Source organism: Hyaena hyaena, unplaced genomic scaffold (genome assembly GCF_003009895.1).
Source record: "Hyaena hyaena isolate Hyena2069 unplaced genomic scaffold, ASM300989v1 scaffold_21, whole genome shotgun sequence".
NCBI classification, from domain to species: domain Eukaryota; kingdom Metazoa; phylum Chordata; class Mammalia; order Carnivora; family Hyaenidae; genus Hyaena; species Hyaena hyaena.
In genome coordinates this window covers 2107148-2116350 of record NW_024080653.1, presented here as the reverse complement: position 1 = coordinate 2116350, position 9203 = coordinate 2107148, and the positions used below count along the sequence as shown (strand labels likewise).

Sequence of the window (9203 nt, the reverse complement as noted above, 5' to 3'; positions counted from 1 at the left end):
GTCTGGGGGAGACGGGGACACCGGTGAGGGAGCAGGGACCCGCAGGCCTGGCGGCGGCCGGCACCAAGCTCAGCCGTCGTTGGGAAATTCCGCCCCAAGTCTGAACAAGGTGACCACCACCTTGAAATACACCAGCCACCCCGCTCCCCCCGCAGATCCCCAAGACGACGGTCACCTCCCTCCATGTGTCCCCAGCACTCCCAAGTCCCACAGAGAACAGTGAGCGGTGCCCTACGTCACTCTCTAGCTGGGAACACTGCCGCCAGTGATGTCATCTCAGAAGCAGAAGTGACACGTCACGCGCAAAGTCACTGGGAACGAAAACCATAAAGTGCGTGAAACACTTCTTGGGGACTGACCCCTTTTATTCAGGTGCAAACAAAACGGGGTCTTAAGCACAAACAGGGTCAGCGTGCAAAGGTTACGTGGTTGAGTAAGCGAAACCCAAGAAACCAGGAAGTTCTAGGCCCCAACAATTGCATTTCAGGCACACGGAACGAGGCAGAAAGAACCCAGCACACGTGCATCCTGCACAGACCTTCCGGTAAACTCACCTGCAGAGAAAGGAGACGTCGTCAGTTTTTACTGTACCCGGGCAAGTCTGTGAGCACCATGCGACGCCCCCCGGAATCCGCCCAGAACACGAGGTGGGCGGTGCCCCCCCCACCCCGTGACCCTGCTTCAATCAGCCCCCCTCCTTGCAAGCCTGCGAGATGGAGCCCGAGGGCTCACGAGCTTCTGTTTGGAGGCACCCACAGTGACTTCCTAACCAGCTCCCTCCGGGCTGTGATCTGCACTCAGGCCCGGGGCCTTCCTCACATGCCTGCCTGCACGGGAGCCGCCGCGCCTGAGCTCTGGCCGAGCTTCTTACCCCACTCCCACCCATGCGTCCCTCCAGTCTTCCCCGCTTCCGGCCATTTGGGCCCCCAGTCTGGCCCCAACTCATGAGCTGCCCACAAGCTCGAGCATTTTCGTGCTTCCCGCCTTCTGCCCCCACGGGGGTCCCGTTCTGAGACGTCCTGTGGGAAACATCCCTTCCTGATGTTCCACAGCGCTGAGGACACTCGCCCTGCAGGTGCTAAGCCCCTGAACACCCGGGACCGCTTTTCCTCACGTGCCCTCGGAGGCCTAGACGTGACCCCGGCAGGCACTCCTCCATCTGTGTGCGGACGGCGGACCAGCCAGAGGAAGGAGGGGCAGGAGGACTTCCGGCCAAGAGCCTAAAGGCACAAGTTCCCCCAGCAGGCGCTGCGGTGTGAGCTCCTCAGCGACGATGGGGGGAGGGTTCTCAAAAAGCAGGACCCCCCTCAGCCTTTACCCGGGCCCGGGATGAGGTGCAGGAGACTTAGAGGGTATGCGTGTGGCACGATCCCAATAAAGGTGCCCCTGCGCCCTCCAAAACGCGCTACGTGCGTGCCTGACATGGTGGCCACCATCTACATATGACTGTATACACTGAAATGAACACAAAACACCTGGCTCCTCAGTAGCCGCCTGAGGCTTGTGGCTGCTCGCCTGGACTAGGCGGGTACAGACCATTTCCCTCACTGCAGAATGTTCCACTGAACACAGTGTTCTCTTGAAATTACAGATTTAGCACCTCATGCTCTTGTTTAAAACCCATGACCCCCCTGGGGCGCCTGGGTGGCTTAGTCAGTTGAGCGTCCGACTTTCACTTAGGTCATGATCTTGCGGTTCGTGGGTTCAAGCCCCGCATCGGGCTCTGTGCTGACTGCCAGCTCAGAGCCTGTAGCCTGTTTCAGAGTCTGTATCCCCCCCTCTCTCTGACCCTCCCCTGCTCACGCTGTCTCTCTCTCTCTCTCCTAGGAATAAAAAAAACAAAACAAAAACAAAAAACAAAAAAAACCCACCATGACCCTCCACATTCTTAGGAAAGATAGAAATGCTCACACAAGCCACAGGCCCTGTGTGGTCTGCCCCTTCCCCGCCTTTTCAGCTCCACTCCACACCATTCTCCTTGCTTTTGGGGTTATAATGGCCTTCTTTCAGCTCCTCCCCTAGCCACATTTGCTAGGCCACAGGGCCTTTGCACCGGCTGTCCCGGGCCTTCCATGGAGGCCCCACACATCCTCCAGAGTCCAGCTCAAGGATCCCATCCTTAGGAAAGCCTTCTAAGGTGTGATTGCAGGTGTGATTCACCTGCAAACAGAACTGTGCGTTCCTTCGGAGTATGGCCTCAGCCTGAATTACACCCTCTTCTGTGCAATCATTTAATCGCTTCTCCCCGACAGGGATGTAGTTCCCTGAGAATACGGGCCTGGGCTGTTCTGTTCATCTCTGTACCCCTAACGTTTAGCACAGAGCCTGGTCAAAACTATCAATATTTATCAAGTCTCTAAACTCCGTTTACAGATTTTTGGAAGCCACCAGTCTCGGGTACTAACTGTAAGCGTTTTCTGTTTTCAGAGTAGGTCCTGTTTGCAGTATCATACATGATCATCAAACTGCTGCTAGAATGTTCACACCTGTTACTGCAAATTCAAACCCCAGGAAAAACTGCTCCCGGGAATTTACTGTAGGTCAGGGTTGGGCTGCCTGGTACAAGGCTGCACCCGCAACCGGGCGGGTTCAGCAACACGGGAGCCTGTCCCCGGACCATCGGCCTTAAGGCTCTTCGTCCCCGCGCCTGACATACCTGGATCCTCCAAAGTGAGGGCGTTCAGTGCTCTCGCCGAAGAGGAGGAAGCGGCCTATCGGTGCCTGCCTGCATCTAATCGCCGGGGGCTTGGAAAATTCTCGTTTTCCGAGGAAACTCTGGGGAAAGACTAACACAAGGTGCTCTTGTCTCATCCGCTATCTACATGCTCCCCAGAACCCGCCATGGTCCCCCCGCGGGGCCGCACCTACCACCGCCCGCCCCGCCCCGTCCCGGCTTCGGAGCCCGCGTTCGGCCCGAGCCCGCTCTGCCTCCCCGCCCGGAGCCTGCGGGGAGCGCCCCCTGAGGCCCGCGCCCCTCCGAGAGTCTTAATCACCGCCCCGGCGACCAGCTGGAAGCGAGGTGTGGGGGGCGACGGGGTCCTTCCCCCCCCCGCCAGCCCCAACACGAGGAAGCACGCTTCTCCACCAGCGGCCCGCCCCCTGCGCCAGAGCCGCGGACGCATGGACTACCGGCCGGAAGTGACGACTCACCATAGAGGCGGCAGCCAGAGGGTCGCCCTGGGCTTTGAAACTCGGTCCTCCATGGCCGTCTTAAAGGGGCCGAAGCCGGGGATGCGGGTTCGCGGGGATGTGCGCCTGGTGGGGGAGAGCCCTAGGGCCAGGGAAGCGGAAGGGACTCGTGTTTTCGAGGCTCATCCAACCTATGGCATATATCAGTGCTTCGTTTTTGTGTATGGCTAAATAACATTCCACTCTAATAAGCAAGGATTTTTTTAATGTTTATTTTTGAGCAGCAGGGGAGGGGCCGACAGAGAGGAGGGTTCAGAGGATCTCGGCACTGACAGCAGTGAGCTCCATGCGGGGCTAGAACTTACAAACGGAGAGATCAGGACCTGAGCCGAAGCAGGCAGTTCAACCCACTGAGCCACCCAGGCGCCCCAATAGGCAGGGCTTTTAAGGTTATTTCCACACCAAGAGGAGTGTGGAGGTGCCAAATGCTCCCACTTGGCCTCAATGGTTACTTGCTCGAGCTACATAAAGGCACACACTGCCTCTCCTCTGCTTCCTTTCTGGCCTTTCCTGCAGAGATGGGCGGACAGCCAGCACAGGGACTGGACATCCCCTGAATCTCCTGGGCAGAGCCTGGACCTCACCTCCGCCCCCTGCTCCGTCCTCAGTGTTCAGTGGCCTTCTTAACGCAGAGCCACCTCTGGCTGCCCAAGGGCTGCAGGCGGCTCGCCCTGAACCATCTCACAGACAAGGGGAGCCCCAGCCTCTGGAATCGCCCCCCCCCCCGCCTGTTCTCTCGCATCTGGGTTCTCACTGATGAAGTTTTGGGGTGATGGGGGGTTCGTGGGGTTTGGAGCCCACGGTCAAGAAAGAATTCCTGAAGATGTCTTTGGTGCAAAAAGCATAGGAACAGGACCCGTGGGCAGGAAGAGCTGCACTGGGGTCCTGGCTGATAACTCATTAGATACCCTCAGGTTGGGAGGGGGTCAGGGATAGAGTAAGTCTCTAAGAAATTTTGGAAGCAAGATTTCCGGGACCTTGAGAGGCCAGCTGTTGCTAGGAAAATGCCATTTATTACCATTTAATAAAACCTCAGGCATGAGACTGGGTCATATGTACATCCCATATACATTAGATATATAGCGGGGGCCATAGCTTGGAGGAGGCTTGTCAGCGTACATCTTGGGGCAGTTGGGATAAAGGAAGTAGACTTACAGGGTCCTCGAGGCTGGGACAATGTGAAGCCAAGGTTCCCTTTTGCCCCCACCAAAGGTCATCATCGAGGCAGCTGGGCTCCTAGAGGGAGGTCCCTCTGCAAGTTTCAAGGACTTGTCGATGGGCTTGTCCATGGGCTGTAGGCAGTAGGGAGTTTAGTGCTTCATTTGCCTTAGTTTCTCACTGTGGCCAGCACCTAACCCCCCTGCCTTTGTTCTTGGGGGGCCAGGAGTGTCTGAGGAATATCACACAGATCCCACGGCGGGGGAAGGGGGGAGGGGGGGGTGGTGCTAGCTGGTGCTCCACCCCCCAGCCTGCCTCCGGCTCTCTCATGCCGCCTTCTGTGCCCTGTCCAGCTTCTGGCCTGGCCTCCTCTCTCAGGCTCCCCAAGGAACATCCTGAAAGAGTGTGGGGTGTTGGAGGAACAGGTGACAGAAAGCCAACTCAGCTTATACTAGAAAGCGGACTTACTCGTTCGTGGAACGGATGTGTCCAGGGGCGGAGGAGCCGCAGGGGCTCCAGAGCCCCATCACGGGATGGGGTCAGGCCTCTGGACCTCTGGCTGCCCTCCCTCCTCTCCTCTCCAGGTGGTGGAGGGAGGGTGGGGGTGAGGGGCGGCACAGAGAGAACACTTCTGGCACGTGTGAGGCTGGAGGGACAGTGGTACAGTGTCTGGGATGCAAGGGACATTTCGTGCCCTAGTTCCTGGACCTTGTCCATGTCTGTCACCTCACAGTGAAGAAGGGACTTTGCCGACATGATAAAGTTAGGAGGCCTGGGGTGGGGAGATGGTCCTGGACTCTCCAGGTAGGCCCAATGTCATCACAAGGGTCCTCGTGAGCAGGAAGCAGGGGAGTCTGGAGATGTGATGGGAAGCTGCTGCACTTGAAGGTGGGGGGAGAGGGCCATGAACTTGGCATGCAGTGACCTCTAGAAGCCGAAAAGGGCAAGGAAAGCCTTTTCCTCTGGAGCCTCCAGAAAGAACCAGCTCTCCAGATGATGAGGTTTTTGGGGTGATGGGGGAGTTTGTGGGGTCTGGAGCTGACGGCCAAGAAATCTTGAGATGACCTGGGTGCAAAAAAGTGATTTTATTAAAGCCTGAGGACAGGACCTGGGGGCAGGAAGAGCTGCCCCGGGACCATGAGGAGAGACTGGTTCTACACTATGGATTTGGGGGAGGTAAAGTCCAGGGGAAGTTTCCAGTGAGATTTTCATACACCAAAGGAGACTCCCAGGATACTGGAGGCCTGGCTATTGTCAGGCTAAGGTGGTTTTTCCCTCCAGCAAAGCATCAGCATGAATGGGAGCTCCTGGAGAAATGTTTTACTCCAGTATGTATCAATGGGCTACAGGTTATAAGGAAATTTAATTTTATCTGCCGTTTCCTTCTGCCTTTGTTCCCCAGACCACAGTCACCTTGAGTTACCTATCACATTTGGCCACCAGGGGTTTAGAAAATACAGCCTTTCAGTGGGGTTCCCCTGCTCCCCGAGGGACAGGGGCTATTGGGAGGGGACTCTGGTCTTTACTTCCGGTGCCCTGCAGGGAGTTTGGAGGCCCAGGAGTGAAAGTCCCAGGCGACAGCTGGTGCTCAGAAGTGGCCGATGTGCTGCCCTGTGTCTTTCTTTTCAACAATGTCCCCTCTGAACCCCTCTGAACACCGAGCACATTTATACCTGTAATGGGAACGCCGCGGGTTGGCAGTGATTCACTGATTTGCGGACCTGTTACTTTGGTGTGACGACCTCTTCCGGGTACAAGGGTCACAGTGGAGAGAGGGAAGCAATGGCCCGGTCTGGAGTGATGCCCAGTGGTTAGCGGAGGGATTCTGGCTCATCTTAATGAAGATTCTTTATCCCCTTTGGCCTAGTGGCTCAGAGAGGCCCGGGAGGAACTGGCTAAGCCTGTTACCACTCTGAGTGGCTCCGGATGTCCTCGCCCAGAAGCCAAGGGGCTGGGGCAACCCCGGGACTTAGCAGACAAGGACTCTGTTCTGTACCCACCTTCGGAGACTTCCTACGGGGGCCCAGCGAGTCCTGGGGTTTGAATGCCAGGGTATTGCGCGCCTTTGAATGTGACACCCCAGCACAACCCCTTTCTGGGGATGTCCTGTCCTGGCTTTGCAGGGCTAGCCCCCTCTCCACACTGCTTCCCCTCTTTCTCATCAGTGTCGGGTAGGGGAGGACTTCCAACGCGCCAGGGGTTTTAAGTGCACTGCCTGGTCCCCACGACAGTCACATGAAGCAGGTATTATCATCACTTGTGCAGATGAGAAAAACTGGCACAGGGGTTAGGGGCACAGACCTGGCAGGTGGTGGAGCCCGGATCTGAACCCAGAGTGGATATTCTCAACCCTACACTACACCCCAAATCTGAAGCCTGCCCCCCCACCCCCCGAGAAGTAGTCCAAGCAGGGCTGCCAGATTCAACAAAGCAAAACAGAGGACACACATAAGTATGAATTTCAGATAAACAACAAATAATGTTTTTAAATGGGGGAACCTTTTTTTTTTTATTTTTGAGAGAGAGAGAGACAGAGCACGAGCGGGGGAGGGGCGGAGAGAGAGAGGGAGACACAGAATCCTAAGCAGGCTCCAGGCTCCGAGTTGTCAGCACAGAGTCCGACGCGGGACTCAAACTCAGGAACCGTGAGATCATGACCCAAGCGGAAGTCAGACGCTCAATCGACTGAGCCACCCAGGCACCTGGGGTGGGGGGTGGAGAAATTTATTTTAATGTTTATTTTTGAGAGAGAGAGAGTGTGGGGGGGGAGGGGGAGAGAGAGGGAAACAGAGGATCTGAAGCAGGCTCCTTGCTCACAGCAGAGAGCCTGGGGCTTGAACTCACATGAGATCACGACCTGAGCGGAAGTCTGACGCTCAACCGACTGAGCCACGCAGGCGCCCCAACAAATAATTTTAAGTGTAAGTATGTTCCAAACAGCCCACAGGACAACAGAGAAGACTTTGTTTTTAGCCACCGTACAACAGATCACTGTTCTCCTTTGTAGGGCCTGGAGACCTGGGAGATAAGCCTTCAAAGAAGACGGAACAGTCACCGCACCATAGAAAATGTTCCTGCCTGGGGCTTGCATGAGGCTCCCTCCCACGGACACACCCTGACTCCGGATACACTGAGGTGTGTGGTTGTTCAACTGGCCTCAGCTTACATTTTACATCCATGAATGAAATGCAGCAAGGAGGCTCCCATCAGCCCCCCAAATGCTCCTCCTGGGAGCTCCTGGCCTCCCCTTGCCGAGGGGAGAGAGGGTCTGTTTCCAGACCCTCAGGAGGGGCAGCAAAGCTGTGCCTAGTGCACCCCCACTGAGGGAGGGCAGCCCCCCTGCCCAGGCAGGAGAGGCAGTGTGACAGAGCGTGCAAAAGTATGTGTGCTGAGTTGACCCCCTGCTCCCCCAACCCCAGGGCTGACAGGAGTATCTGGAATGATGTGGTAAGCTAGCTACTGATTGTTTTTTAATGTTTATTTATTTATTTTGAGAGAGAGAGAGTGAGCAGGGAAGGGGCAGAGAGAGGGAGAGACAGAATCCCAAGCAGGCTCTGCACCGTCAGCATGCAGCCGGACGCGGGGCTTGAACCCAAGAATCGTGAGATCATGACCTGAGCGAAACCAAGAGCCGGATGCTTAACCGAATGAGCCACCCAGGCGCCCCACAAGTGAGACTGACTTTAATAATAGATCTCACTTAACCCAAAACATTAGCATCTACGTATGTAATCATACAGAATGTATTAATGAGAGATTTTGCTTTTCATTTTTCTAACCTAGTCTTTGAAATCCAGTGTGTTTTAAACTCACGGCTCACCTCGGTTTGCACAAGCCCTGTCCTGAGTGCCTGGGGTCACATGAGGTTTGTGGTTGCCTGGAAAGAGCATATCCTTGGGTATCCTTGGGATACCTAGGGAGGGAGGGAAGGTACCCCCCCCCCCCCCCCCGTGGCTGCCTAGGTGCCTGGCTTGGTGATAATTGCTTTTCTTTTTTTTTTAGTGTTTATTTATTTTTGCGACAGAGAGAGACAGAGCGTGGGGGGGGGGGGCAGAGAGAGAGGGAGATGCAGAATTCCAAACAGGCTCCAGGCTCTGAGCTGTCAGCCCAGAGCCTGATGTGGGTCTCGAACTCACGGACCGTGAGATCATGACCTGAGCGAAGTTGGACCCTTAACCGACTGAGCCCCTCAGACGCCCCAATAATGTACGTAGTGTCATTTGACCTTCAGAGAAACCTTAGGAACTCGGTATTATTACTATTATTTTGGAGGCTCTGACTTGCCCAAGGTGACTCAGAAGTCCCTGGTCACCAGCTCCCAACAGCCGACTGCCCCCCGTGATCTGCCAGGAACTGTGATGTCCTCAAGGTCATCCTAGGGGCTGCCTTCCAAACCAGCCTTCGCTCCCCCTTCAGCCTGGTCAGCGGGCTCAGGGTTTCTGCCGCCTGTGCTCCCAGACCGCCTCCCCCAGGCTGCCCTCCAGGGTAGTGCAGGAAAGCCAAACCCTGCAGCTCTCCCTAGGCTGAAAACTGAGTTCTGGAGCCTGAGAGCAGACAGTGCTCCGTTCTGCCTTCAGTGAAAGGAGCCAGTGGGAGCCGGGGCCCCCCACCATGTGTCCGGATTTATGCCCTTGCCCCGCCGCCCACCCGCCTTGGGGTCACATGCTTTCCTGAAGCAGCTGGTGCATCCGGTTTAAACCTATTTGGTTAGCCGGGCACGCAAAGGGCGTCTGATTACTGTCACTCTGCAGGCTGCCAGGACCAATTTCCTAGATTTCTTCTCCTTTGCGGCTCTCAAGCTGTGGCTTCCTTCTGGGTCCTGGAAGGAAAATATTTTCAAAAGATGCCATCTTCAG

The 9203-nt window shown here is 56.0% G+C and overlaps 1 long non-coding RNA gene and 1 other non-coding gene across 2 annotated transcripts; both read right to left on the bottom strand.

Annotated features, from left to right (window-relative positions):
- Positions 1–336: 336 nt before the first annotated feature.
- LOC120228226 lies at positions 337–2867 on the bottom strand. Its single transcript, XR_005527434.1, has 2 exons — positions 2657–2867; positions 337–554 (listed from the first exon to the last, which is right to left on the bottom strand). It is a non-coding gene; the product is annotated as an uncharacterized LOC120228226 (long non-coding RNA).
- On the bottom strand, positions 2434–2620 carry LOC120228308. The gene has a single exon (XR_005527456.1).
- Positions 2868–9203: the final 6336 nt, after the last annotated feature.